The sequence below is a fragment of the Somniosus microcephalus genome, unplaced genomic scaffold (assembly GCF_052327205.1).
Source record: "Somniosus microcephalus isolate GS21.2 unplaced genomic scaffold, FLI_Smic_1.0 scaffold63, whole genome shotgun sequence".
Classification (NCBI taxonomy): Eukaryota; Metazoa; Chordata; class Chondrichthyes; order Squaliformes; family Somniosidae; genus Somniosus; species Somniosus microcephalus.
In genome coordinates, this window is record NW_028225250.1 from 359,917 (window position 1) to 387,516 (window position 27,600).

Below are 27,600 nucleotides of genomic sequence, written 5' to 3' on the forward strand. Positions count from 1 at the left end.
TCCTGCTTGTGGATTGGCCCACTCCTTGACTTCATTAAATACTTTGCTCCAATCGGCGTTGCCGAGCAGCAGTAGGACGTGAAGCCACAGCAACGATGAAAGAAGCCGAGAAGACCCCGAGACTGCGGCAGAGAAGCGAGGTGAGCGGAAAGTGGCGGCCGTCCCGAGCGTGAGGGAGCAGCCGAGAGCGCTGTCTGACTGATAGACGACTTCTTTTGCCTGAAAGTGAGTGCTGAGTGTTTCAAAGTGTTGCTGCTCAATGGCACTCCCTGCTGGTGAGCAGACACAAATGCTCAAGCAAAACAGCTGTGTGCTGGTGGACGCAGAGAGCATTAAAGTTCGAGACAAGAAAAAGAGGTGTCTTGTGCCTTCGTGGCAACATGATGCACTATAAAGTGAAGAGAGGAGCTTTGAGCGAAATGCTGCTTACCACCCGCTTACTGCAAAAGCACGCGAGCTCCTTCGAGCCGGAATTGAACCAGCGACCTAAGGATGACTTTGCTTTGTATTCCACTACAGTCCTCCGCTCTACCAGCTGAGCTATCGAAGGGAAGCGGCAAAGGTGCTTTTGTTTGCCGATAGTTTGCCGTGCGCATTTTGACGCTTCTGGCCTGGCGGAGTCACGTGCGCGTCATCGGTACCTGCTCGTGCCGCAGCGTTGGTGGGACTGTGAGCTGCCAGCTACTCTCCACAGCCTGGATAACGCGTCTGACTACAAATCAGAAGATTGTAGGTTTGATTCCTATCTGGCTGGAGTTTTTTGCAAACAGCGCGTTATAAATGTAAACACCTTGCAAGATGCCCCACATGGCAGCGCTGCCTGGCCGCTTGCATGGCAAGTGCCTTCTCAGCGCAGCAGGCAGCACGTCAGTCTCCTAATGCGAAGATCCTGAGTTGAATCTTCGGAGAAGGCGTCAGTGCTGGCAAAGTCGTTTTTTGGGCTTCTCTCACCTTTGCTGGATGTGAAAAGCAAGAAATCTTGCTGACGACATGGCAGAAAAAGATTTGCTGTCCGTTTTTCCCGTCTGACAGGGGTTCAGTGACGCGAGAGCCCATTTCGTTCTGAATAATTGCTCTAAGCCAAAAGGAAAGTGGAGAATGCGGGCATCGATCCCGCTACCTCTCACATGCTAAGCGAGCGCTCTACCATTTGAGCTAATTCCCCGGTCGCTTTGTGCACGGTGCTTTAGTTTGCTCCTCAGTAGCCTCTTCGCACTCGCCGCCACGCAGCTCCGCGACCGGCAGAGAAATCCTGCTTGAGGATTGGCCCACTCCTTGACTTCATTAAATACTTTGCTCCAATCGGCGTTGCCGAGCAGCAGTAGGACGTGAAGCCACAGCAACGATGAAAGAAGCCGAGAAGACGCCGAGACTGCGGCAGGGAAGCGAGGTGAGCGGAAAGTGGCGGCCGTCCCGAGCGTGAGGGAGCAGCCGAGAGCGCCGTCTGACTGATAGACGACTTCTTTTGCCTGAAAGTGAGTGCTGAGTGTTTCAAAGTGTTGCTGCTCAATGGCACTCCCTGCTGGTGAGCAGACACAAATGCTCAAGCAAAACAGCTGTGTGCTGGTGGACGCAGAGAGCATTAAAGTTCGAGACAAGAAAAAGAGGTGTCTTGTGCCTTCGTGGCAACATGATGCACTATAAAGTGAAGAGAGGAGCTTTGAGCGAAATGCTGCTTACCACCCGCTTACTGCAAAAGCACGCGAGCTCCTTCGAGCCGGAATTGAACCAGCGACCTAAGGATGACTTTGCTTTGTATTCCACTACAGTCCTCCGCTCTACCAGCTGAGCTATCGAAGGGAAGCGGCAAAGGTGCTTTTGTTTGCCGATAGTTTGCCGTGCGCATTTTGACGCTTCTGGCCTGGCGGAGTCACGTGCGCGTCATCGGTACCTGCTCGTGCCGCAGCGTTGGTGGGACTGTGAGCTGCCAGCTACTCTCCACAGCCTGGATAACGCGTCTGACTACAAATCAGAAGATTGTAGGTTTGACTCCTATCTGGCTCGGAGTTTTTTGCAAACAGCGCGTTATAAATGTAAACACCTTGCAAGATGCCCCACATGGCAGCGCTGCCTGGCCGCTTGCATGGCAAGTGCCTTCTCAGCGCAGCAGGCAGCACGTCAGTCTCCTAATGCGAAGATCCTGAGTTGAATCTTCGGAGAAGGCGTCAGTGCTGGCAAAGTCGTTTTTTGGGCTTCTCTCACCTTTGCTGGATGTGAAAAGCAAGAAATCTTGCTGACGACATGGCAGAAAAAGATTTGCTGTCCGTTTTTCCCGTCTGACAGGGGTTCAGTGACGCGAGAGCCCATTTCGTTCTGAATAATTGCTCCAAGCCAAAAGGAAAGTGGAGAATGCGGGCATCGATCCCGCTACCTCTCACATGCTAAGCGAGCGCTCTACCATTTGAGCTAATTCCCCGGTCGCTTTGTGCATGGTGCTTTAGTTTGCTCCTCAGTAGCCTCTTCGCACTCGCCGCCACGCAGCTCCGCGACCGGCAGAGAAATCCTGCTTGAGGATTGGCCCACTCCTTGACTTCATTAAATACTTTGCTCCAATCGGCGTTGCCGAGCAGCAGTAGGACGTGAAGCCACAGCAACGATGAAAGAAGCCGAGAAGACCCCGAGACTGCGGCAGGGAAGCGAGGTGAGCGGAAAGTGGCGGCCGTCCCGAGCGTGAGGGAGCAGCCGAGAGCGCTGTCTGACTGATAGACGACTTCTTTTGCCTGAAAGTGAGTGCTGAGTGTTTCAAAGTGTTGCTGCTCAATGGCACTCCCTGCTGGTGAGCAGACACAAATGCTCAAGCAAAACAGCTGTGTGCTGGTGGACGCAGAGAGCATTAAAGTTCGAGACAAGAAAAAGAGGTGTCTTGTGCCTTCGTGGCAACATGATGCACTATAAAGTGAAGAGAGGAGCTTTGAGCGAAATGCTGCTTACCACCCGCTTACTGCAAAAGCACGCGAGCTCCTTCGAGCCGGAATTGAACCAGCGACCTAAGGATGACTTTGCTTTGTATTCCACTACAGTCCTCCGCTCTACCAGCTGAGCTATCGAAGGGAAGCGGCAAAGGTGCTTTTGTTTGCTGATAGTTTGCCGTGCGCATTTTGACGCTTCTGGCCTGGCGGAGTCACGTGCGCGTCATCGGTACCTGCTCGTGCCGCAGCGTTGGTGGGACTGTGAGCTGCCAGCTACTCTCCACAGCCTGGATAACGCGTCTGACTACAAATCAGAAGATTGTAGGTTTGACTCCTATCTGGCTCGGAGTTTTTTGCAAACAGCGCGTTATAAATGTAAACACCTTGCAAGATGCCCCACATGGCAGCGCTGCCTGGCCGCTTGCATGGCAAGTGCCTTCTCAGCGCAGCAGGCAGCACGTCAGTCTCCTAATGCGAAGATCCTGAGTTGAATCTTCGGAGAAGGCGTCAGTGCTGGCAAAGTCGTTTTTTGGGCTTCTCTCACCTTTGCTGGATGTGAAAAGCAAGAAATCTTGCTGACGACATGGCAGAAAAAGATTTGCTGTCCGTTTTTCCCATCTGACAGGGGTTCAGTGACGCGAGAGCCCATTTCGTTCTGAATAATTGCTCTAAGCCAAAAGGAAAGTGGAGAATGCGGGCATCGATCCCGCTACCTCTCACATGCTAAGCGAGCGCTCTACCATTTGAGCTAATTCCCCGGTCGCTTTGTGCACGGTGCTTTAGTTTGCTCCTCAGTAGCCTCTTCGCACTCGCCGCCACGCAGCTCCGCGACCGGCAGAGAAATCCTGCTTGTGGATTGGCCCACTCCTTGACTTCATTAAATACTTTGCTCCAATCGGCGTTGCCGAGCAGCAGTAGGACGTGAAGCCACAGCAACGATGAAAGAAGCCGAGAAGACCCCGAGACTGCGGCAGAGAAGCGAGGTGAGCGGAAAGTGGCGGCCGTCCCGAGCGTGAGGGAGCAGCCGAGAGCGCTGTCTGACTGATAGACGACTTCTTTTGCCTGAAAGTGAGTGCTGAGTGTTTCAAAGTGTTGCTGCTCAATGGCACTCCCTGCTGGTGAGCAGACACAAATGCTCAAGCAAAACAGCTGTGTGCTGGTGGACGCAGAGAGCATTAAAGTTCGAGACAAGAAAAAGAGGTGTCTTGTGCCTTCGTGGCAACATGATGCACTATAAAGTGAAGAGAGGAGCTTTGAGCGAAATGCTGCTTACCACCCGCTTACTGCAAAAGCACGCGAGCTCCTTCGAGCCGGAATTGAACCAGCGACCTAAGGATGACTTTGCTTTGTATTCCACGACAGTCCTCCGCTCTACCAGCTGAGCTATCGAAGGGAAGCGGCAAAGGTGCTTTTGTTTGCCGATAGTTTGCCGTGCGCATTTTGACGCTTCTGGCCTGGCGGAGTCACGTGCGCGTCATCGGTACCTGCTCGTGCCGCAGCGTTGGTGGGACTGTGAGCTGCCAGCTACTCTCCACAGCCTGGATAACGCGTCTGACTACAAATCAGAAGATTGTAGGTTTGACTCCTATCTGGCTCGGAGTTTTTTGCAAACAGCGCGTTATAAATGTAAACACCTTGCAAGATGCCCCACATGGCAGCGCTGCCTGGCCGCTTGCATGGCAAGTGCCTTCTCTGCGCAGCAGGCAGCACGTCAGTCTCCTAATGCGAAGATCCTGAGTTGAATCTTCGGAGAAGGCGTCAGTGCTGGCAAAGTCGTTTTTTGGGCTTCTCTCACCTTTGCTGGATGTGAAAAGCAAGAAATCTTGCTGACGACATGGCAGAAAAAGATTTGCTGTCCGTTTTTCCCGTCTGACAGGGGTTCAGTGACGCGAGAGCCCATTTCGTTCTGAATAATTGCTCTAAGCCAAAAGGAAAGTGGAGAATGCGGGCATCGATCCCGCTACCTCTCACATGCTAAGCGAGCGCTCTACCATTTGAGCTAATTCCCCGGTCGCTTTGTGCATGGTGCTTTAGTTTGCTCCTCAGTAGCCTCTTCGCACTCGCCGCCACGCAGCTCCGCGACCGGCAGAGAAATCCTGCTTGAGGATTGGCCCACTCCTTGACTTCATTAAATACTTTGCTCCAATCGGCGTTGCCGAGCAGCAGTAGGACGTGAAGCCACAGCAACGATGAAAGAAGCCGAGAAGACCCCGAGACTGCGGCAGGGAAGCGAGGTGAGCGGAAAGTGGCGGCCGTCCCGAGCGTGAGGGAGCAGCCGAGAGCGCTGTCTGACTGATAGACGACTTCTTTTGCCTGAAAGTGAGTGCTGAGTGTTTCAAAGTGTTGCTGCTCAATGGCACTCCCTGCTGGTGAGCAGACACAAATGCTCAAGCAAAACAGCTGTGTGCTGGTGGACGCAGAGAGCATTAAAGTTCGAGACAAGAAAAAGAGGTGTCTTGTGCCTTCGTGGCAACATGATGCACTATAAAGTGAAGAGAGGAGCTTTGAGTGAAATGCTGCTTACCACCCGCTTACTGCAAAAGCACGCGAGCTCCTTCGAGCCGGAATTGAACCAGCGACCTAAGGATGACTTTGCTTTGTATTCCACTACAGTCCTCCGCTCTACCAGCTGAGCTATCGAAGGGAAGCGGCAAAGGTGCTTTTGTTTGCCGATAGTTTGCCGTGCGCATTTTGACGCTTCTGGCCTGGCGGAGTCACGTGCGCGTCATCGGTACCTGCTCGTGCCGCAGCGTTGGTGGGACTGTGAGCTGCCAGCTACTCTCCACAGCCTGGATAACGCGTCTGACTACAAATCAGAAGATTGTAGGTTTGACTCCTATCTGGCTCGGAGTTTTTTGCAAACAGCGCGTTATAAATGTAAACACCTTGCAAGATGCCCCACATGGCAGCGCTGCCTGGCCGCTTGCATGGCAAGTGCCTTCTCAGCGCAGCAGGCAGCACGTCAGTCTCCTAATGCGAAGTTCCTGAGTTGAATCTTCGGAGAAGGCGTCAGTGCTGGCAAAGTCGTTTTTTGGGCTTCTCTCACCTTTGCTGGATGTGAAAAGCAAGAAATCTTGCTGACGACATGGCAGAAAAAGATTTGCTGTCCGTTTTTCCCGTCTGACAGGGGTTCAGTGACGCGAGAGCCCATTTCGTTCTGAATAATTGCTCTAAGCCAAAAGGAAAGTGGAGAATGCGGGCATCGATCCCGCTACCTCTCACATGCTAAGCGAGCGCTCTACCATTTGAGCTAATTCCCCGGTCGCTTTGTGCATGGTGCTTTAGTTTGCTCCTCAGTAGCCTCTTCGCACTCGCCGCCACGCTGCTCCGCGACCGGCAGAGAAATCCTGCTTGAGGATTGGCCCACTCCTTGACTTCATTAAATACTTTGCTCCAATCGGCGTTGCCGAGCAGCAGTAGGACGTGAAGCCACAGCAACGATGAAAGAAGCCGAGAAGACCCCGAGACTGCGGCAGGGAAGCGAGGTGAGCGGAAAGTGGCGGCCGTCCCGAGCGTGAGGGAGCAGCCGAGAGCGCTGTCTGACTGATAGACGACTTCTTTTGCCTGAAAGTGAGTGCTGAGTGTTTCAAAGTGTTGCTGCTCAATGGCACTCCCTGCTGGTGAGCAGACACAAATGCTCAAGCAAAACAGCTGTGTGCTGGTGGACGCAGAGAGCATTAAAGTTCGAGACAAGAAAAAGAGGTGTCTTGTGCCTTCGTGGCAACATGATGCACTATAAAGTGAAGAGAGGAGCTTTGAGCGAAATGCTGCTTACCACCCGCTTACTGCAAAAGCACGCGAGCTCCTTCGAGCCGGAATTGAACCAGCGACCTAAGGATGACTTTGTTTTATATTCCACTACAGTCCGCCGCTCCACCAGCTGAGCTATCGAAGGGAAGCGGCAAAGGTGTTTTTGTTTGCCGATAGTTTGCCGTGCGCATTTTGACGCTTCTGGCCTGGCGGAGTCACGTGCGCGTCATCGGTACCTGCTCGTGCCGCAGCGTTGGTGGGACTGTGAGCTGCCAGCTACTCTCCACAGCCTGGATAACGCGTCTGACTACAAATCAGAAGATTGTAGGTTTGACTCCTATCTGGCTCGGAGTTTTTTGCAAACAGCGCGTTATAAATGTAAACACCTTGCAAGATGCCCCACATGGCAGCGCTGCCTGGCCGCTTGCATGGCAAGTGCCTTCTCAGCGCAGCAGGCAGCACGTCAGTCTCCTAATGCGAAGATCCTGAGTTGAATCTTCGGAGAAGGCGTCAGTGCTGGCAAAGTCGTTTTTTGGGCTTCTCTCACCTTTGCTGGATGTGAAAAGCAAGAAATCTTGCTGACGACATGGCAGAAAAAGATTTGCTGTCCGTTTTTCCCGTCTGACAGGGGTTCAGTGACGCGAGAGCCCATTTCGTTCTGAATAATTGCTCTAAGCCAAAAGGAAAGTGGAGAATGCGGGCATCGATCCCGCTACCTCTCACATGCTAAGCGAGCGCTCTACCATTTGAGCTAATTCCCCGGTCGCTTTGTGCATGGTGTTTTAGTTTGCTCCTCAGTAGCCTCTTCGCACTCGCCGCCACGCAGCTCCGCGACCGGCAGAGAAATCCTGCTTGAGGATTGGCCCACTCCTTGACTTCATTAAATACTTTGCTCCAATCGGCGTTGCCGAGCAGCAGTAGGACGTGAAGCCACAGCAACGATGAAAGAAGCCGAGAAGACCCCGAGACTGCGGCAGGGAAGCGAGGTGAGCGGAAAGTGGCGGCCGTCCCGAGCGTGGGGGAGCAGCCGAGAGCGCTGTCTGACTGATAGACGACTTCTTTTGCCTGAAAGTGAGTGCTGAGTGTTTCAAAGTGTTGCTGCTCAATGGCACTCCCTGCTGGTGAGCAGACACAAATGCTCAAGCAAAACAGCTGTGTGCTGGTGGACGCAGAGAGCATTAAAGTTCGAGACAAGAAAAAGAGGTGTCTTGTGCCTTCGTGGCAACATGATGCACTATAAAGTGAAGAGAGGAGCTTTGAGCGAAATGCTGCTTACCACCCGCTTACTGCAAAAGCACGCGAGCTCCTTCGAGCCGGAATTGAACCAGCGACCTAAGGATGACTTTGCTTTGTATTCCACTACAGTCCTCCGCTCTACCAGCTGAGCTATCGAAGGGAAGCGGCAAAGGTGCTTTTGTTTGCCGATAGTTTGCCGTGCGCATTTTGACGCTTCTGGCCTGGCGGAGTCACGTGCGCGTCATCGGTACCTGCTCGTGCCGCAGCGTTGGTGGGACTGTGAGCTGCCAGCTACTCTCCACAGCCTGGATAACGCGTCTGACTACAAATCAGAAGATTGTAGGTTTGACTCCTATCTGGCTCGGAGTTTTTTGCAAACAGCGCGTTATAAATGTAAACACCTTGCAAGATGCCCCACATGGCAGCGCTGCCTGGCCGCTTGCATGGCAAGTGCCTTCTCAGCGCAGCAGGCAGCACGTCAGTCTCCTAATGCGAAGATCCTGAGTTGAATCTTCGGAGAAGGCGTCAGTGCTGGCAAAGTCGTTTTTTGGGCTTCTCTCACCTTTGCTGGATGTGAAAAGCAAGAAATCTTGCTGACGACATGGCAGAAAAAGATTTGCTGTCCGTTTTTCCCGTCTGACAGGGGTTCAGTGACGCGAGAGCCCATTTCGTTCTGAATAATTGCTCTAAGCCAAAAGGAAAGTGGAGAATGCGGGCATCGATCCCGCTACCTCTCACATGCTAAGCGAGCGCTCTACCATTTGAGCTAATTCCCCGGTCGCTTTGTGCATGGTGCTTTAGTTTGCTCCTCAGTAGCCTCTTCGCACTCGCCGCCACGCAGCTCCGCGATCGGCAGAGAAATCCTGCTTGAGGATTGGCCCACTCCTTGACTTCATTAAATACTTTGCTCCAATCGGCGTTGCCGAGCAGCAGTAGGACGTGAAGCCACAGCAACGATGAAAGAAGCCGAGAAGACCCCGAGACTGCGGCAGGGAAGCGAGGTGAGCGGAAAGTGGCGGCCGTCCCGAGCGTGAGGGAGCAGCCGAGAGCGCTGTCTGACTGATAGACGACTTCTTTTGCCTGAAAGTGAGTGCTGAGTGTTTCAAAGTGTTGCTGCTCAATGGCACTCCCTGCTGGTGAGCAGACACAAATGCTCAAGCAAAACAGCTGTGTGCTGGTGGACGCAGAGAGCATTAAAGTTCGAGACAAGAAAAAGAGGTGTCTTGTGCCTTCGTGGCAACATGATGCACTATAAAGTGAAGAGAGGAGCTTTGAGCGAAATGCTGCTTACCACCCGCTTACTGCAAAAGCACGCGAGCTCCTTCGAGCCGGAATTGAACCAGCGACCTAAGGATGACTTTGTTTTGTATTCCACTACAGTCCTCCGCTCCACCAGCTGAGCTATCGAAGGGAAGCGGCAAAGGTGTTTTTGTTTGCCGATAGTTTGCCGTGCGCATTTTGACGCTTCTGGCCTGGCGGAGTCACGTGCGCGTCATCGGTACCTGCTCGTGCCGCAGCGTTGGTGGGACTGTGAGCTGCCAGCTACTCTCCACAGCCTGGATAACGCGTCTGACTACAAATCAGAAGATTGTAGGTTTGACTCCTATCTGGCTCGGAGTTTTTTGCAAACAGCGCGTTATAAATGTAAACACCTTGCAAGATGCCCCACATGGCAGCGCTGCCTGGCCGCTTGCATGGCAAGTGCCTTCTCAGCGCAGCAGGCAGCACGTCAGTCTCCTAATGCGAAGATCCTGAGTTGAATCTTCGGAGAAGGCGTCAGTGCTGGCAAAGTCGTTTTTTGGGCTTCTCTCACCTTTGCTGGATGTGAAAAGCAAGAAATCTTGCTGACGACATGGCAGAAAAAGATTTGCTGTCCGTTTTTCCCGTCTGACAGGGGTTCAGTGACGCGAGAGCCCATTTCGTTCTGAATAATTGCTCTAAGCCAAAAGGAAAGTGGAGAATGCGGGCATCGATCCCGCTACCTCTCACATGCTAAGCGAGCGCTCTACCATTTGAGCTAATTCCCCGGTCGCTTTGTGCATGGTGCTTTAGTTTGCTCCTCAGTAGCCTCTTCGCACTCGCCGCCACGCAGCTCCGCGATCGGCAGAGAAATCCTGCTTGAGGATTGGCCCACTCCTTGACTTAATTAAATACTTTGCTCCAATCGGCGTTGCCGAGCAGCAGTAGGACGTGAAGCCACAGCAACGATGAAAGAAGCCGAGAAGACCCCGAGACTGCGGCAGGGAAGCGAGGTGAGCGGAAAGTGGCGGCCGTCCCGAGCGTGAGGGAGCAGCCGAGAGCGCTGTCTCACTGATAGACGACTTCTTTTGCCTGAAAGTGAGTGCTGAGTGTTTCAAAGTGTTGCTGCTCAATGGCACTCCCTGCTGGTGAGCAGACACAAATGCTCAAGCAAAACAGCTGTGTGCTGGTGGACGCAGAGAGCATTAAAGTTCGAGACAAGAAAAAGAGGTGTCTTGTGCCTTCGTGGCAACATGATGCACTATAAAGTGAAGAGAGGAGCTTTGAGCGAAATGCTGCTTACCACCCGCTTACTGCAAAAGCACGCGAGCTCCTTCGAGCCGGAATTGAACCAGCGACCTAAGGATGACTTTGTTTTGTATTCCACTACAGTCCTCCGCTCCACCAGCTGAGCTATCGAAGGGAAGCGGCAAAGGTGTTTTTGTTTGCCGATAGTTTGCCGTGCGCATTTTGACGCTTCTGGCCTGGCGGAGTCACGTGCGCGTCATCGGTACCTGCTCGTGCCGCAGCGTTGGTGGGACTGTGAGCTGCCAGCTACTCTCCACAGCCTGGATAACGCGTCTGACTACAAATCAGAAGATTGTAGGTTTGACTCCTATCTGGCTCGGAGTTTTTTGCAAACAGCGCGTTATAAATGTAAACACCTTGCAAGATGCCCCACATGGCAGCGCTGCCTGGCCGCTTGCATGGCAAGTGCCTTCTCAGCGCAGCAGGCAGCACGTCAGTCTCCTAATGCGAAGATCCTGAGTTGAATCTTCGGAGAAGGCGTCAGTGCTGGCAAAGTCGTTTTTTGGGCTTCTCTCACCTTTGCTGGATGTGAAAAGCAAGAAATCTTGCTGACGACATGGCAGAAAAAGATTTGCTGTCCGTTTTTCCCGTCTGACAGGGGTTCAGTGACGCGAGAGCCCATTTCGTTCTGAATAATTGCTCTAAGCCAAAAGGAAAGTGGAGAATGCGGGCATCGATCCCGCTACCTCTCACATGCTAAGCGAGCGCTCTACCATTTGAGCTAATTCCCCGGTCGCTTTGTGCACGGTGCTTTAGTTTGCTCCTCAGTAGCCTCTTCGCACTCGCCGCCACGCAGCTCCGCGACCGGCAGAGAAATCCTGCTTGAGGATTGGCCCACTCCTTGACTTCATTAAATACTTTGCTCCAATCGGCGTTGCCGAGCAGCAGTAGGACGTGAAGCCACAGCAACGATGAAAGAAGCCGAGAAGACGCCGAGACTGCGGCAGGGAAGCGAGGTGAGCGGAAAGTGGCGGCCGTCCCGAGCGTGAGGGAGCAGCCGAGAGCGCCGTCTGACTGATAGACGACTTCTTTTGCCTGAAAGTGAGTGCTGAGTGTTTCAAAGTGTTGCTGCTCAATGGCACTCCCTGCTGGTGAGCAGACACAAATGCTCAAGCAAAACAGCTGTGTGCTGGTGGACGCAGAGAGCATTAAAGTTCGAGACAAGAAAAAGAGGTGTCTTGTGCCTTCGTGGCAACATGATGCACTATAAAGTGAAGAGAGGAGCTTTGAGCGAAATGCTGCTTACCACCCGCTTACTGCAAAAGCACGCGAGCTCCTTCGAGCCGGAATTGAACCAGTGACCTAAGGATGACTTTGCTTTGTATTCCACTACAGTCCTCCGCTCTACCAGCTGAGCTATCGAAGGGAAGCGGCAAAGGTGCTTTTGTTTGCCGATAGTTTGCCGTGCGCATTTTGACGCTTCTGGCCTGGCGGAGTCACGTGCGCGTCATCGGTACCTGCTCGTGCCGCAGCGTTGGTGGGACTGTGAGCTGCCAGCTACTCTCCACAGCCTGGATAACGCGTCTGACTACAAATCAGAAGATTGTAGGTTTGACTCCTATCTGGCTCGGAGTTTTTTGCAAACAGCGCGTTATAAATGTAAACACCTTGCAAGATGCCCCACATGGCAGCGCTGCCTGGCCGCTTGCATGGCAAGTGCCTTCTCAGCGCAGCAGGCAGCACGTCAGTCTCCTAATGCGAAGATCCTGAGTTGAATCTTCGGAGAAGGCGTCAGTGCTGGCAAAGTCGTTTTTTGGGCTTCTCTCACCTTTGCTGGATGTGAAAAGCAAGAAATCTTGCTGACGACATGGCAGAAAAAGATTTGCTGTCCGTTTTTCCCGTCTGACAGGGGTTCAGTGACGCGAGAGCCCATTTCGTTCTGAATAATTGCTCCAAGCCAAAAGGAAAGTGGAGAATGCGGGCATCGATCCCGCTACCTCTCACATGCTAAGCGAGCGCTCTACCATTTGAGCTAATTCCCCGGTCGCTTTGTGCATGGTGCTTTAGTTTGCTCCTCAGTAGCCTCTTCGCACTCGCCGCCACGCAGCTCCGCGACCGGCAGAGAAATCCTGCTTGAGGATTGGCCCACTCCTTGACTTCATTAAATACTTTGCTCCAATCGGCGTTGCCGAGCAGCAGTAGGACGTGAAGCCACAGCAACGATGAAAGAAGCCGAGAAGACCCCGAGACTGCGGCAGGGAAGCGAGGTGAGCGGAAAGTGGCGGCCGTCCCGAGCGTGAGGGAGCAGCCGAGAGCGCTGTCTGACTGATAGACGACTTCTTTTGCCTGAAAGTGAGTGCTGAGTGTTTCAAAGTGTTGCTGCTCAATGGCACTCCCTGCTGGTGAGCAGACACAAATGCTCAAGCAAAACAGCTGTGTGCTGGTGGACGCAGAGAGCATTAAAGTTCGAGACAAGAAAAAGAGGTGTCTTGTGCCTTCGTGGCAACATGATGCACTATAAAGTGAAGAGAGGAGCTTTGAGCGAAATGCTGCTTACCACCCGCTTACTGCAAAAGCACGCGAGCTCCTTCGAGCCGGAATTGAACCAGCGACCTAAGGATGACTTTGTTTTGTATTCCACTACAGTCCTCCGCTCCACCAGCTGAGCTATCGAAGGGAAGCGGCAAAGGTGTTTTTGTTTGCCGATAGTTTGCCGTGCGCATTTTGACGCTTCTGGCCTGGCGGAGTCACGTGCGCGTCATCGGTACCTGCTCGTGCCGCAGCGTTGGTGGGACTGTGAGCTGCCAGCTACTCTCCACAGCCTGGATAACGCGTCTGACTACAAATCAGAAGATTGTAGGTTTGACTCCTATCTGGCTCGGAGTTTTTTGCAAACAGCGCGTTATAAATGTAAACACCTTGCAAGATGCCCCACATGGCAGCGCTGCCTGGCCGCTTGCATGGCAAGTGCCTTCTCAGCGCAGCAGGCAGCACGTCAGTCTCCTAATGCGAAGATCCTGAGTTGAATCTTCGGAGAAGGCGTCAGTGCTGGCAAAGTCGTTTTTTGGGCTTCTCTCACCTTTGCTGGATGTGAAAAGCAAGAAATCTTGCTGACGACATGGCAGAAAAAGATTTGCTGTCCGTTTTTCCCGTCTGACAGGGGTTCAGTGACGCGAGAGCCCATTTCGTTCTGAATAATTGCTCTAAGCCAAAAGGAAAGTGGAGAATGCGGGCATCGATCCCGCTACCTCTCACATGCTAAGCGAGCGCTCTACCATTTGAGCTAATTCCCCGGTCGCTTTGTGCACGGTGCTTTAGTTTGCTCCTCAGTAGCCTCTTCGCACTCGCCGCCACGCAGCTCCGCGACCGGCAGAGAAATCCTGCTTGAGGATTGGCCCACTCCTTGACTTCATTAAATACTTTGCTCCAATCGGCGTTGCCGAGCAGCAGTAGGACGTGAAGCCACAGCAACGATGAAAGAAGCCGAGAAGACGCCGAGACTGCGGCAGGGAAGCGAGGTGAGCGGAAAGTGGCGGCCGTCCCGAGCGTGAGGGAGCAGCCGAGAGCGCCGTCTGACTGATAGACGACTTCTTTTGCCTGAAAGTGAGTGCTGAGTGTTTCAAAGTGTTGCTGCTCAATGGCACTCCCTGCTGGTGAGCAGACACAAATGCTCAAGCAAAACAGCTGTGTGCTGGTGGACGCAGAGAGCATTAAAGTTCGAGACAAGAAAAAGAGGTGTCTTGTGCCTTCGTGGCAACATGATGCACTATAAAGTGAAGAGAGGAGCTTTGAGCGAAATGCTGCTTACCACCCGCTTACTGCAAAAGCACGCGAGCTCCTTCGAGCCGGAATTGAACCAGCGACCTAAGGATGACTTTGCTTTGTATTCCACTACAGTCCTCCGCTCTACCAGCTGAGCTATCGAAGGGAAGCGGCAAAGGTGCTTTTGTTTGCCGATAGTTTGCCGTGCGCATTTTGACGCTTCTGGCCTGGCGGAGTCACGTGCGCGTCATCGGTACCTGCTCGTGCCGCAGCGTTGGTGGGACTGTGAGCTGCCAGCTACTCTCCACAGCCTGGATAACGCGTCTGACTACAAATCAGAAGATTGTAGGTTTGACTCCTATCTGGCTCGGAGTTTTTTGCAAACAGCGCGTTATAAATGTAAACACCTTGCAAGATGCCCCACATGGCAGCGCTGCCTGGCCGCTTGCATGGCAAGTGCCTTCTCAGCGCAGCAGGCAGCACGTCAGTCTCCTAATGCGAAGATCCTGAGTTGAATCTTCGGAGAAGGCGTCAGTGCTGGCAAAGTCGTTTTTTGGGCTTCTCTCACCTTTGCTGGATGTGAAAAGCAAGAAATCTTGCTGACGACATGGCAGAAAAAGATTTGCTGTCCGTTTTTCCCGTCTGACAGGGGTTCAGTGACGCGAGAGCCCATTTCGTTCTGAATAATTGCTCCAAGCCAAAAGGAAAGTGGAGAATGCGGGCATCGATCCCGCTACCTCTCACATGCTAAGCGAGCGCTCTACCATTTGAGCTAATTCCCCGGTCGCTTTGTGCATGGTGCTTTAGTTTGCTCCTCAGTAGCCTCTTCGCACTCGCCGCCACGCAGCTCCGCGACCGGCAGAGAAATCCTGCTTGAGGATTGGCCCACTCCTTGACTTCATTAAATACTTTGCTCCAATCGGCGTTGCCGAGCAGCAGTAGGACGTGAAGCCACAGCAACGATGAAAGAAGCCGAGAAGACCCCGAGACTGCGGCAGGGAAGCGAGGTGAGCGGAAAGTGGCGGCCGTCCCGAGCGTGAGGGAGCAGCCGAGAGCGCTGTCTGACTGATAGACGACTTCTTTTGCCTGAAAGTGAGTGCTGAGTGTTTCAAAGTGTTGCTGCTCAATGGCACTCCCTGCTGGTGAGCAGACACAAATGCTCAAGCAAAACAGCTGTGTGCTGGTGGACGCAGAGAGCATTAAAGTTCGAGACAAGAAAAAGAGGTGTCTTGTGCCTTCGTGGCAACATGATGCACTATAAAGTGAAGAGAGGAGCTTTGAGCGAAATGCTGCTTACCACCCGCTTACTGCAAAAGCACACGAGCTCCTTCGAGCCGGAATTGAACCAGCGACCTAAGGATGACTTTGCTTTGTATTCTACTACAGTCCTCCGCTCTACCAGCTGAGCTATCGAAGGGAAGCAGCAAAGGTGCTTTTGTTTGCCGATAGTTTGCCGTGCGCATTTTGACGCTTCTGGCCTGGCGGAGTCACGTGCGCGTCATCGGTACCTGCTCGTGCCGCAGCGTTGGTGGGACTGTGAGCTGCCAGCTACTCTCCACAGCCTGGATAACGCGTCTGACTACAAATCAGAAGATTGTAGGTTTGACTCCTATCTGGCTCGGAGTTTTTTGCAAACAGCGCGTTATAAATGTAAACACCTTGCAAGATGCCCCACATGGCAGCGCTGCCTGGCCGCTTGCATGGCAAGTGCCTTCTCAGCGCAGCAGGCAGCACGTCAGTCTCCTAATGCGAAGATCCTGAGTTGAATCTTCGGAGAAGGCGTCAGTGCTGGCAAAGTCGTTTTTTGGGCTTCTCTCACCTTTGCTGGATGTGAAAAGGAAGAAATCTTGCTGACGACATGGCAGAAAAAGATTTGCTGTCCGTTTTTCCCGTCTGACAGGGGTTCAGTGACGCGAGAGCCCATTTCGTTCTGAATAATTGCTCTAAGCCAAAAGGAAAGTGGAGAATGCGGGCATCGATCCCGCTACCTCTCACATGCTAAGCGAGCACTCTACCATTTGAGCTAATTCCCCGGTCGCTTTGTGCACGGTGCTTTAGTTTGCTCCTCAGTAGCCTCTTCGCACTCGCCGCCACGCAGCTCCGCGACCGGCAGAGAAATCCTGCTTGTGGATTGGCCCACTCCTTGACTTCATTAAATACTTTGCTCCAATCGGCGTTGCCGAGCAGCAGTAGGACGTGAAGCCACAGCAACGATGAAAGAAGCCGAGAAGACCCCGAGACTGCGGCAGAGAAGCGAGGTGAGCGGAAAGTGGCGGCCGTCCCGAGCGTGAGGGAGCAGCCGAGAGCGCTGTCTGACTGATAGACGACTTCTTTTGCCTGAAAGTGAGTGCTGAGTGTTTCAAAGTGTTGCTGCTCAATGGCACTCCCTGCTGGTGAGCAGACACAAATGCTCAAGCAAAACAGCTGTGTGCTGGTGGACGCAGAGAGCATTAAAGTTCGAGACAAGAAAAAGAGGTGTCTTGTGCCTTCGTGGCAACATGATGCACTATAAAGTGAAGAGAGGAGCTTTGAGCGAAATGCTGCTTACCACCCGCTTACTGCAAAAGCACGCGAGCTCCTTCGAGCCGGAATTGAACCAGCGACCTAAGGATGACTTTGCTTTGTATTCCACGACAGTCCTCCGCTCTACCAGCTGAGCTATCGAAGGGAAGCGGCAAAGGAGCTTTTGTTTGCCGATAGTTTGCCGTGCGCATTTTGACGCTTCTGGCCTGGCGGAGTCACGTGCGCGTCATCGGTACCTGCTCGTGCCGCAGCGTTGGTGGGACTGTGAGCTGCCAGCTACTCTCCACAGTCTGGATAACGCGTCTGACTACAAATCAGAAGATTGTAGGTTTGACTCCTATCTGGCTCGGAGTTTTTTGCAAACAGCGCGTTATAAATGTAAACACCTTGCAAGATGCCCCACATGGCAGCGCTGCCTGGCCGCTTGCATGGCAAGTGCCTTCTCAGCGCAGCAGGCAGCACGTCAGTCTCCTAATGCGAAGATCCTGAGTTGAATCTTCGGAGAAGGCGTCAGTGCTGGCAAAGTCGTTTTTTGGGCTTCTCTCACCTTTGCTGGATGTGAAAAGCAAGAAATCTTGCTGACGACATGGCAGAAAAAGATTTGCTGTCCGTTTTTCCCGTCTGACAGGGGTTCAGTGACGCGAGAGCCCATTTCGTTCTGAATAATTGCTCTAAGCCAAAAGGAAAGTGGAGAATGCGGGCATCGATCCCGCTACCTCTCACATGCTAAGCGAGCGCTCTACCATTTGAGCTAATTCCCCGGTCGCTTTGTGCATGGTGCTTTAGTTTGCTCCTCAGTAGCCTCTTCGCACTCGCCGCCACGCAGCTCCGCGACCGGCAGAGAAATCCTGCTTGAGGATTGGCCCACTCCTTGACTTCATTAAATACTTTGCTCCAATCGGCGTTGCCGAGCAGCAGTAGGACGTGAAGCCACAGCAACGATGAAAGAAGCCGAGAAGATCCCGAGACTGCGGCAGGGAAGCGAGGTGAGCGGAAAGTGGCGGCCGTCCCGAGCGTGAGGGAGCAGCCGAGAGCGCTGTCTCACTGATAGACGACTTCTTTTGCCTGAAAGTGAGTGCTGAGTGTTTCAAAGTGTTGCTGCTCAATGGCACTCCCTGCTGGTGAGCAGACACAAATGCTCAAGCAAAACAGCTGTGTGCTGGTGGACGCAGAGAGCATTAAAGTTCGAGACAAGAAAAAGAGGTGTCTTGTGCCTTCGTGGCAACATGATGCACTATAAAGTGAAGAGAGGAGCTTTGAGCGAAATGCTGCTTACCACCCGCTTACTGCAAAAGCACGCGAGCTCCTTCGAGCCGGAATTGAACCAGCGACCTAAGGATGACTTTGCTTTGTATTCCACTACAGTCCTCCGCTCTACCAGCTGAGCTATCGAAGGGAAGCGGCAAAAGTGCTTTTGTTTGCCGATAGTTTGCCGTGCGCATTTTGACGCTTCTGGCCTGGCGGAGTCACGTGCGCATCATCGGTACCTGCTCGTGCCGCAGCGTTGGTGGGACTGTGAGCTGCCAGCTACTCTCCACAGCCTGGATAACGCGTCTGACTACAAATCAGAAGATTGTAGGTTTGACTCCTATCTGGCTCGGAGTTTTTTGCAAACAGCGCGTTATAAATGTAAACACCTTGCAAGATGCCCCACATGGCAGCGCTGCCTGGCCGCTTGCATGGCAAGTGCCTTCTCAGCGCAGCAGGCAGCACGTCAGTCTCCTAATGCGAAGATCCTGAGTTGAATCTTCGGAGAAGGCGTCAGTGCTGGCAAAGTCGTTTTTTGGGCTTCTCTCACCTTTGCTGGATGTGAAAAGCAAGAAATCTTGCTGACGACATGGCAGAAAAAGATTTGCTGTCCGTTTTTCCCGTCTGACAGGGGTTCAGTGACGCGAGAGCCCATTTCGTTCTGAATAATTGCTCTAAGCCAAAAGGAAAGTGGAGAATGCGGGCATCGATCCCGCTACCTCTCACATGCTAAGCGAGCGCTCTACCATTTGAGCTAATTCCCCGGTCGCTTTGTGCACGGTGCTTTAGTTTGCTCCTCAGTAGCCTCTTCGCACTCGCCGCCACGCAGCTCCGCGACCGGCAGAGAAATCCTGCTTGAGGATTGGCCCACTCCTTGACTTCATTAAATACTTTGCTCCAATCGGCGTTGCCGAGCAGCAGTAGGACGTGAAGCCACAGCAACGATGAAAGAAGCCGAGAAGACGCCGAGACTGCGGCAGGGAAGCGAGGTGAGCGGAAAGTGGCGGCCGTCCCGAGCGTGAGGGAGCAGCCGAGAGCGCCGTCTGACTGATAGACGACTTCTTTTGCCTGAAAGTGAGTGCTGAGTGTTTCAAAGTGTTGCTGCTCAATGGCACTCCCTGCTGGTGAGCAGACACAAATGCTCAAGCAAAACAGCTGTGTGCTGGTGGACGCAGAGAGCATTAAAGTTCGAGACAAGAAAAAGAGGTGTCTTGTGCCTTCGTGGCAACATGATGCACTATAAAGTGAAGAGAGGAGCTTTGAGCGAAATGCTGCTTACCACCCGCTTACTGCAAAAGCACACGAGCTCCTTCGAGCCGGAATTGAACCAGCGACCTAAGGATGACTTTGCTTTGTATTCCACTACAGTCCTCCGCTCTACCAGCTGAGCTATCGAAGGGAAGCGGCAAAGGTGCTTTTGTTTGCCGATAGTTTGCCGTGCGCATTTTGACGCTTCTGGCCTGGCGGAGTCACGTGCGCGTCATCGGTACCTGCTCGTGCCGCAGCGTTGGTGGGACTGTGAGCTGCCAGCTACTCTCCACAGCCTGGATAACGCGTCTGACTACAAATCAGAAGATTGTAGGTTTGACTCCTATCTGGCTCGGAGTTTTTTGCAAACAGCGCGTTATAAATGTAAACACCTTGCAAGATGCCCCACATGGCAGCGCTGCCTGGCCGCTTGCATGGCAAGTGCCTTCTCAGCGCAGCAGGCAGCACGTCAGTCTCCTAATGCGAAGATCCTGAGTTGAATCTTCGGAGAAGGCGTCAGTGCTGGCAAAGTCGTTTTTTGGGCTTCTCTCACCTTTGCTGGATGTGAAAAGCAAGAAATCTTGCTGACGACATGGCAGAAAAAGATTTGCTGTCCGTTTTTCCCGTCTGACAGGGGTTCAGTGACGCGAGAGCCCATTTCGTTCTGAATAATTGCTCTAAGCCAAAAGGAAAGTGGAGAATGCGGGCATCGATCCCGCTACCTCTCACATGCTAAGCGAGCGCTCTACCATTTGAGCTAATTCCCCGGTCGCTTTGTGCACGGTGCTTTAGTTTGCTCCTCAGTAGCCTCTTCGCACTCGCCGCCACGCAGCTCCGCGACCGGCAGAGAAATCCTGCTTGAGGATTGGCCCACTCCTTGACTTCATTAAATACTTTGCTCCAATCGGCGTTGCCGAGCAGCAGTAGGACGTGAAGCCACAGCAACGATGAAAGAAGCCGAGAAGACGCCGAGACTGCGGCAGGGAAGCGAGGTGAGCGGAAAGTGGCGGCCGTCCCGAGCGTGAGGGAGCAGCCGAGAGCACCGTCTGACTGATAGACGACTTCTTTTGCCTGAAAGTGAGTGCTGAGTGTTTCAAAGTGTTGCTGCTCAATGGCACTCCCTGCTGGTGAGCAGACACAAATGCTCAAGCAAAACAGCTGTGTGCTGGTGGACGCAGAGAGCATTAAAGTTCGAGACAAGAAAAAGAGGTGTCTTGTGCCTTCGTGGCAACATGATGCACTATAAAGTGAAGAGAGGAGCTTTGAGCGAAATGCTGCTTACCACCCGCTTACTGCAAAAGCACACGAGCTCCTTCGAGCCGGAATTGAACCAGCGACCTAAGGATGACTTTGCTTTGTATTCCACTACAGTCCTCCGCTCTACCAGCTGAGCTATCGAAGGGAAGCGGCAAAGGTGCTTTTGTTTGCCGATAGTTTGCCGTGCGCATTTTGACGCTTCTGGCCTGGCGGAGTCACGTGCGCGTCATCGGTACCTGCTCGTGCCGCAGCGTTGGTGGGACTGTGAGCTGCCAGCTACTCTCCACAGCCTGGATAACGCGTCTGACTACAAATCAGAAGATTGTAGGTTTGACTCCTATCTGGCTCGGAGTTTTTTGCAAACAGCGCGTTATAAATGTAAACACCTTGCAAGATGCCCCACATGGCAGCGCTGCCTGGCCGCTTGCATGGCAAGTGCCTTCTCAGCGCAGCAGGCAGCACGTCAGTCTCCTAATGCGAAGATCCTGAGTTGAATCTTCGGAGAAGGCGTCAGTGCTGGCAAAGTCGTTTTTTGGGCTTCTCTCACCTTTGCTGGATGTGAAAAGCAAGAAATCTTGCTGACGACATGGCAGAAAAAGATTTGCTGTCCGTTTTTCCCGTCTGACAGGGGTTCAGTGACGCGAGAGCCCATTTCGTTCTGAATAATTGCTCTAAGCCAAAAGGAAAGTGGAGAATGCGGGCATCGATCCCGCTACCTCTCACATGCTAAGCGAGCACTCTACCATTTGAGCTAATTCCCCGGTCGCTTTGTGCACGGTGCTTTAGTTTGCTCCTCAGTAGCCTCTTCGCACTCGCCGCCACGCAGCTCCGCGACCGGCAGAGAAATCCTGCTTGTGGATTGGCCCACTCCTTGACTTCATTAAATACTTTGCTCCAATCGGCGTTGCCGAGCAGCAGTAGGACGTGAAGCCACAGCAACGATGAAAGAAGCCGAGAAGACCCCGAGACTGCGGCAGAGAAGCGAGGTGAGCGGAAAGTGGCGGCCGTCCCGAGCGTGAGGGAGCAGCCGAGAGCGCTGTCTGACTGATAGACGACTTCTTTTGCCTGAAAGTGAGTGCTGAGTGTTTCAAAGTGTTGCTGCTCAATGGCACTCCCTGCTGGTGAGCAGACACAAATGCTCAAGCAAAACAGCTGTGTGCTGGTGGACGCAGAGAGCATTAAAGTTCGAGACAAGAAAAAGAGGTGTCTTGTGCCTTCGTGGCAACATGATGCACTATAAAGTGAAGAGAGGAGCTTTGAGCGAAATGCTGCTTACCACCCGCTTACTGCAAAAGCACGCGAGCTCCTTCGAGCCGGAATTGAACCAGCGACCTAAGGATGACTTTGCTTTGTATTCCACTACAGTCCTCCGCTCTACCAGCTGAGCTATCGAAGGGAAGCGGCAAAGGTGCTTTTGTTTGCCGATAGTTTGCCGTGCGCATTTTGACGCTTCTGGCCTGGCGGAGTCACGTGCGCGTCATCGGTACCTGCTCGTGCCGCAGCGTTGGTGGGACTGTGAGCTGCCAGCTACTCTCCACAGCCTGGATAACGCGTCTGACTACAAATCAGAAGATTGTAGGTTTGACTCCTATCTGGCTCGGAGTTTTTTGCAAACAGCGCGTTATAAATGTAAACACCTTGCAAGATGCCCCACATGGCAGCGCTGCCTGGCCGCTTGCATGGCAAGTGCCTTCTCAGCGCAGCAGGCAGCACGTCAGTCTCCTAATGCGAAGATCCTGAGTTGAATCTTCGGAGAAGGCGTCAGTGCTGGCAAAGTCGTTTTTTGGGCTTCTCTCACCTTTGCTGGATGTGAAAAGCAAGAAATCTTGCTGACGACATGGCAGAAAAAGATTTGCTGTCCGTTTTTCCCGTCTGACAGGGGTTCAGTGACGCGAGAGCCCATTTCGTTCTGAATAATTGCTCCAAGCCAAAAGGAAAGTGGAGAATGCGGGCATCGATCCCGCTACCTCTCACATGCTAAGCGAGCGCTCTACCATTTGAGCTAATTCCCCGGTCGCTTTGTGCATGGTGCTTTAGTTTGCTCCTCAGTAGCCTCTTCGCACTCGCCGCCACGCAGCTCCGCGACCGGCAGAGAAATCCTGCTTGAGGATTGGCCCACTCCTTGACTTCATTAAATACTTTGCTCCAATCGGCGTTGCCGAGCAGCAGTAGGACGTGAAGCCACAGCAACGATGAAAGAAGCCGAGAAGACCCCGAGACTGCGGCAGGGAAGCGAGGTGAGCGGAAAGTGGCGGCCGTCCCGAGCGTGAGGGAGCAGCCGAGAGCGCTGTCTGACTGATAGACGACTTCTTTTGCCTGAAAGTGAGTGCTGAGTGTTTCAAAGTGTTGCTGCTCAATGGCACTCCCTGCTGGTGAGCAGACACAAATGCTCAAGCAAAACAGCTGTGTGCTGGTGGACGCAGAGAGCATTAAAGTTCGAGACAAGAAAAAGAGGTGTCTTGTGCCTTCGTGGCAACATGATGCACTATAAAGTGAAGAGAGGAGCTTTGAGCGAAATGCTGCTTACCACCCGCTTACTGCAAAAGCACACGAGCTCCTTCGAGCCGGAATTGAACCAGCGACCTAAGGATGACTTTGCTTTGTATTCTACTACAGTCCTCCGCTCTACCAGCTGAGCTATCGAAGGGAAGCAGCAAAGGTGCTTTTGTTTGCCGATAGTTTGCCGTGCGCATTTTGACGCTTCTGGCCTGGCGGAGTCACGTGCGCGTCATCGGTACCTGCTCGTGCCGCAGCGTTGGTGGGACTGTGAGCTGCCAGCTACTCTCCACAGCCTGGATAACGCGTCTGACTACAAATCAGAAGATTGTAGGTTTGACTCCTATCTGGCTCGGAGTTTTTTGCAAACAGCGCGTTATAAATGTAAACACCTTGCAAGATGCCCCACATGGCAGCGCTGCCTGGCCGCTTGCATGGCAAGTGCCTTCTCAGCGCAGCAGGCAGCACGTCAGTCTCCTAATGCGAAGATCCTGAGTTGAATCTTCGGAGAAGGCGTCAGTGCTGGCAAAGTCGTTTTTTGGGCTTCTCTCACCTTTGCTGGATGTGAAAAGGAAGAAATCTTGCTGACGACATGGCAGAAAAAGATTTGCTGTCCGTTTTTCCCGTCTGACAGGGGTTCAGTGACGCGAGAGCCCATTTCGTTCTGAATAATTGCTCTAAGCCAAAAGGAAAGTGGAGAATGCGGGCATCGATCCCGCTACCTCTCACATGCTAAGCGAGCACTCTACCATTTGAGCTAATTCCCCGGTCGCTTTGTGCACGGTGCTTTAGTTTGCTCCTCAGTAGCCTCTTCGCACTCGCCGCCACGCAGCTCCGCGACCGGCAGAGAAATCCTGCTTGTGGATTGGCCCACTCCTTGACTTCATTAAATACTTTGCTCCAATCGGCGTTGCCGAGCAGCAGTAGGACGTGAAGCCACAGCAACGATGAAAGAAGCCGAGAAGACCCCGAGACTGCGGCAGAGAAGCGAGGTGAGCGGAAAGTGGCGGCCGTCCCGAGCGTGAGGGAGCAGCCGAGAGCGCTGTCTGACTGATAGACGACTTCTTTTGCCTGAAAGTGAGTGCTGAGTGTTTCAAAGTGTTGCTGCTCAATGGCACTCCCTGCTGGTGAGCAGACACAAATGCTCAAGCAAAACAGCTGTGTGCTGGTGGACGCAGAGAGCATTAAAGTTCGAGACAAGAAAAAGAGGTGTCTTGTGCCTTCGTGGCAACATGATGCACTATAAAGTGAAGAGAGGAGCTTTGAGCGAAATGCTGCTTACCACCCGCTTACTGCAAAAGCACGCGAGCTCCTTCGAGCCGGAATTGAACCAGCGACCTAAGGATGACTTTGCTTTGTATTCCACGACAGTCCTCCGCTCTACCAGCTGAGCTATCGAAGGGAAGCGGCAAAGGAGCTTTTGTTTGCCGATAGTTTGCCGTGCGCATTTTGACGCTTCTGGCCTGGCGGAGTCACGTGCGCGTCATCGGTACCTGCTCGTGCCGCAGCGTTGGTGGGACTGTGAGCTGCCAGCTACTCTCCACAGTCTGGATAACGCGTCTGACTACAAATCAGAAGATTGTAGGTTTGACTCCTATCTGGCTCGGAGTTTTTTGCAAACAGCGCGTTATAAATGTAAACACCTTGCAAGATGCCCCACATGGCAGCGCTGCCTGGCCGCTTGCATGGCAAGTGCCTTCTCAGCGCAGCAGGCAGCACGTCAGTCTCCTAATGCGAAGATCCTGAGTTGAATCTTCGGAGAAGGCGTCAGTGCTGGCAAAGTCGTTTTTTGGGCTTCTCTCACCTTTGCTGGATGTGAAAAGCAAGAAATCTTGCTGACGACATGGCAGAAAAAGATTTGCTGTCCGTTTTTCCCGTCTGACAGGGGTTCAGTGACGCGAGAGCCCATTTCGTTCTGAATAATTGCTCTAAGCCAAAAGGAAAGTGGAGAATGCGGGCATCGATCCCGCTACCTCTCACATGCTAAGCGAGCGCTCTACCATTTGAGCTAATTCCCCGGTCGCTTTGTGCATGGTGCTTTAGTTTGCTCCTCAGTAGCCTCTTCGCACTCGCCGCCACGCAGCTCCGCGACCGGCAGAGAAATCCTGCTTGAGGATTGGCCCACTCCTTGACTTCATTAAATACTTTGCTCCAATCGGCGTTGCCGAGCAGCAGTAGGACGTGAAGCCACAGCAACGATGAAAGAAGCCGAGAAGATCCCGAGACTGCGGCAGGGAAGCGAGGTGAGCGGAAAGTGGCGGCCGTCCCGAGCGTGAGGGAGCAGCCGAGAGCGCTGTCTCACTGATAGACGACTTCTTTTGCCTGAAAGTGAGTGCTGAGTGTTTCAAAGTGTTGCTGCTCAATGGCACTCCCTGCTGGTGAGCAGACACAAATGCTCAAGCAAAACAGCTGTGTGCTGGTGGACGCAGAGAGCATTAAAGTTCGAGACAAGAAAAAGAGGTGTCTTGTGCCTTCGTGGCAACATGATGCACTATAAAGTGAAGAGAGGAGCTTTGAGCGAAATGCTGCTTACCACCCGCTTACTGCAAAAGCACGCGAGCTCCTTCGAGCCGGAATTGAACCAGCGACCTAAGGATGACTTTGCTTTGTATTCCACTACAGTCCTCCGCTCTACCAGCTGAGCTATCGAAGGGAAGCGGCAAAGGTGCTTTTGTTTGCCGATAGTTTGCCGTGCGCATTTTGACGCTTCTGGCCTGGCGGAGTCACGTGCGCATCATCGGTACCTGCTCGTGCCGCAGCGTTGGTGGGACTGTGAGCTGCCAGCTACTCTCCACAGCCTGGATAACGCGTCTGACTACAAATCAGAAGATTGTAGGTTTGACTCCTATCTGGCTCGGAGTTTTTTGCAAACAGCGCGTTATAAATGTAAACACCTTGCAAGATGCCCCACATGGCAGCGCTGCCTGGCCGCTTGCATGGCAAGTGCCTTCTCAGCGCAGCAGGCAGCACGTCAGTCTCCTAATGCGAAGATCCTGAGTTGAATCTTCGGAGAAGGCGTCAGTGCTGGCAAAGTCGTTTTTTGGGCTTCTCTCACCTTTGCTGGATGTGAAAAGCAAGAAATCTTGCTGACGACATGGCAGAAAAAGATTTGCTGTCCGTTTTTCCCGTCTGACAGGGGTTCAGTGACGCGAGAGCCCATTTCGTTCTGAATAATTGCTCTAAGCCAAAAGGAAAGTGGAGAATGCGGGCATCGATCCCGCTACCTCTCACATGCTAAGCGAGCGCTCTACCATTTGAGCTAATTCCCCGGTCGCTTTGTGCACGGTGCTTTAGTTTGCTCCTCAGTAGCCTCTTCGCACTCGCCGCCACGCAGCTCCGCGACCGGCAGAGAAATCCTGCTTGAGGATTGGCCCACTCCTTGACTTCATTAAATACTTTGCTCCAATCGGCGTTGCCGAGCAGCAGTAGGACGTGAAGCCACAGCAACGATGAAAGAAGCCGAGAAGACGCCGAGACTGCGGCAGGGAAGCGAGGTGAGCGGAAAGTGGCGGCCGTCCCGAGCGTGAGGGAGCAGCCGAGAGCGCCGTCTGACTGATAGACGACTTCTTTTGCCTGAAAGTGAGTGCTGAGTGTTTCAAAGTGTTGCTGCTCAATGGCACTCCCTGCTGGTGAGCAGACACAAATGCTCAAGCAAAACAGCTGTGTGCTGGTGGACGCAGAGAGCATTAAAGTTCGAGACAAGAAAAAGAGGTGTCTTGTGCCTTCGTGGCAACATGATGCACTATAAAGTGAAGAGAGGAGCTTTGAGCGAAATGCTGCTTACCACCCGCTTACTGCAAAAGCACACGAGCTCCTTCGAGCCGGAATTGAACCAGCGACCTAAGGACGACTTTGCTTTGTATTCCACTACAGTCCTCCGCTCTACCAGCTGAGCTATCGAAGGGAAGCGGCAAAGGTGCTTTTGTTTGCCGATAGTTTGCCGTGCGCATTTTGACGCTTCTGGCCTGGCGGAGTCACGTGCGCGTCATCGGTACCTGCTCATGCCGCAGCGTTGGTGGGACTGTGAGCTGCCAGCTACTCTCCACAGCCTGGATAACGCGTCTGACTACAAATCAGAAGATTGTAGGTTTGACTCCTATCTGGCTCGGAGTTTTTTGCAAACAGCGCGTTATAAATGTAAACACCTTGCAAGATGCCCCACATGGCAGCGCTGCCTGGCCGCTTGCATGGCAAGTGCCTTCTCAGCGCAGCAGGCAGCACGTCAGTCTCCTAATGCGAAGATCCTGAGTTGAATCTTCGGAGAAGGCGTCAGTGCTGGCAAAGTCGTTTTTTGGGCTTCTCTCACCTTTGCTGGATGTGAAAAGCAAGAAATCTTGCTGACGACATGGCAGAAAAAGATTTGCTGTCCGTTTTTCCCGTCTGACAGGGGTTCAGTGACGCGAGAGCCCATTTCGTTCTGAATAATTGCTCTAAGCCAAAAGGAAAGTGGAGAATGCGGGCATCGATCCCGCTACCTCTCACATGCTAAGCGAGCGCTCTACCATTTGAGCTAATTCCCCGGTCGCTTTGTGCACGGTGCTTTAGTTTGCTCCTCAGTAGCCTCTTCGCACTCGCCGCCACGCAGCTCCGCGACCGGCAGAGAAATCCTGCTTGAGGATTGGCCCACTCCTTGACTTCATTAAATACTTTGCTCCAATCGGCGTTGCCGAGCAGCAGTAGGACG

General features: G+C 52.9%; 16 non-coding genes across 16 annotated transcripts; all 16 read right to left on the reverse strand.

Moving 5' to 3' along the window:
- Positions 1 to 458: 458 nt before the first annotated feature.
- On the reverse strand, positions 459 to 550 carry trnay-gua (transfer RNA tyrosine (anticodon GUA)). Its single transcript is given in 2 exon segments — positions 459 to 494; positions 514 to 550. It is a non-coding gene; the product is annotated as a tRNA-Tyr (tRNA).
- Positions 551 to 1,708: 1,158 nt separating this feature from the next.
- Positions 1,709 to 1,800, reverse strand: trnay-gua (transfer RNA tyrosine (anticodon GUA)). Its single transcript is given in 2 exon segments — positions 1,709 to 1,744; positions 1,764 to 1,800. It is a non-coding gene; the product is annotated as a tRNA-Tyr (tRNA).
- A 1,159-nt stretch (positions 1,801 to 2,959) lies between these two features.
- trnay-gua (transfer RNA tyrosine (anticodon GUA)) lies at positions 2,960 to 3,051 on the reverse strand. The gene is given in 2 exon segments: positions 2,960 to 2,995; positions 3,015 to 3,051. It is a non-coding gene; the product is annotated as a tRNA-Tyr (tRNA).
- Positions 3,052 to 4,210: 1,159 nt separating this feature from the next.
- Positions 4,211 to 4,302, reverse strand: trnad-guc (transfer RNA aspartic acid (anticodon GUC)). Its single transcript is given in 2 exon segments — positions 4,211 to 4,246; positions 4,266 to 4,302. It is a non-coding gene; the product is annotated as a tRNA-Asp (tRNA).
- A 1,159-nt stretch (positions 4,303 to 5,461) lies between these two features.
- Positions 5,462 to 5,553, reverse strand: trnay-gua (transfer RNA tyrosine (anticodon GUA)). The gene is given in 2 exon segments: positions 5,462 to 5,497; positions 5,517 to 5,553. It is a non-coding gene; the product is annotated as a tRNA-Tyr (tRNA).
- A 2,410-nt stretch (positions 5,554 to 7,963) lies between these two features.
- trnay-gua (transfer RNA tyrosine (anticodon GUA)) lies at positions 7,964 to 8,055 on the reverse strand. Its single transcript is given in 2 exon segments — positions 7,964 to 7,999; positions 8,019 to 8,055. It is a non-coding gene; the product is annotated as a tRNA-Tyr (tRNA).
- A 6,163-nt stretch (positions 8,056 to 14,218) lies between these two features.
- Positions 14,219 to 14,310, reverse strand: trnay-gua (transfer RNA tyrosine (anticodon GUA)). Its single transcript is given in 2 exon segments — positions 14,219 to 14,254; positions 14,274 to 14,310. It is a non-coding gene; the product is annotated as a tRNA-Tyr (tRNA).
- A 1,159-nt stretch (positions 14,311 to 15,469) lies between these two features.
- On the reverse strand, positions 15,470 to 15,561 carry trnay-gua (transfer RNA tyrosine (anticodon GUA)). The gene is given in 2 exon segments: positions 15,470 to 15,505; positions 15,525 to 15,561. It is a non-coding gene; the product is annotated as a tRNA-Tyr (tRNA).
- Positions 15,562 to 16,720: 1,159 nt separating this feature from the next.
- Positions 16,721 to 16,812, reverse strand: trnad-guc (transfer RNA aspartic acid (anticodon GUC)). The gene is given in 2 exon segments: positions 16,721 to 16,756; positions 16,776 to 16,812. It is a non-coding gene; the product is annotated as a tRNA-Asp (tRNA).
- Positions 16,813 to 17,971: 1,159 nt separating this feature from the next.
- Positions 17,972 to 18,063, reverse strand: trnay-gua (transfer RNA tyrosine (anticodon GUA)). The gene is given in 2 exon segments: positions 17,972 to 18,007; positions 18,027 to 18,063. It is a non-coding gene; the product is annotated as a tRNA-Tyr (tRNA).
- Positions 18,064 to 19,222: 1,159 nt separating this feature from the next.
- trnay-gua (transfer RNA tyrosine (anticodon GUA)) lies at positions 19,223 to 19,314 on the reverse strand. The gene is given in 2 exon segments: positions 19,223 to 19,258; positions 19,278 to 19,314. It is a non-coding gene; the product is annotated as a tRNA-Tyr (tRNA).
- Positions 19,315 to 20,473: 1,159 nt separating this feature from the next.
- trnay-gua (transfer RNA tyrosine (anticodon GUA)) lies at positions 20,474 to 20,565 on the reverse strand. Its single transcript is given in 2 exon segments — positions 20,474 to 20,509; positions 20,529 to 20,565. It is a non-coding gene; the product is annotated as a tRNA-Tyr (tRNA).
- A 1,159-nt stretch (positions 20,566 to 21,724) lies between these two features.
- Positions 21,725 to 21,816, reverse strand: trnay-gua (transfer RNA tyrosine (anticodon GUA)). The gene is given in 2 exon segments: positions 21,725 to 21,760; positions 21,780 to 21,816. It is a non-coding gene; the product is annotated as a tRNA-Tyr (tRNA).
- Positions 21,817 to 22,975: 1,159 nt separating this feature from the next.
- trnay-gua (transfer RNA tyrosine (anticodon GUA)) lies at positions 22,976 to 23,067 on the reverse strand. The gene is given in 2 exon segments: positions 22,976 to 23,011; positions 23,031 to 23,067. It is a non-coding gene; the product is annotated as a tRNA-Tyr (tRNA).
- Positions 23,068 to 24,226: 1,159 nt separating this feature from the next.
- Positions 24,227 to 24,318, reverse strand: trnad-guc (transfer RNA aspartic acid (anticodon GUC)). Its single transcript is given in 2 exon segments — positions 24,227 to 24,262; positions 24,282 to 24,318. It is a non-coding gene; the product is annotated as a tRNA-Asp (tRNA).
- A 1,159-nt stretch (positions 24,319 to 25,477) lies between these two features.
- Positions 25,478 to 25,569, reverse strand: trnay-gua (transfer RNA tyrosine (anticodon GUA)). The gene is given in 2 exon segments: positions 25,478 to 25,513; positions 25,533 to 25,569. It is a non-coding gene; the product is annotated as a tRNA-Tyr (tRNA).
- Positions 25,570 to 27,600: the final 2,031 nt, after the last annotated feature.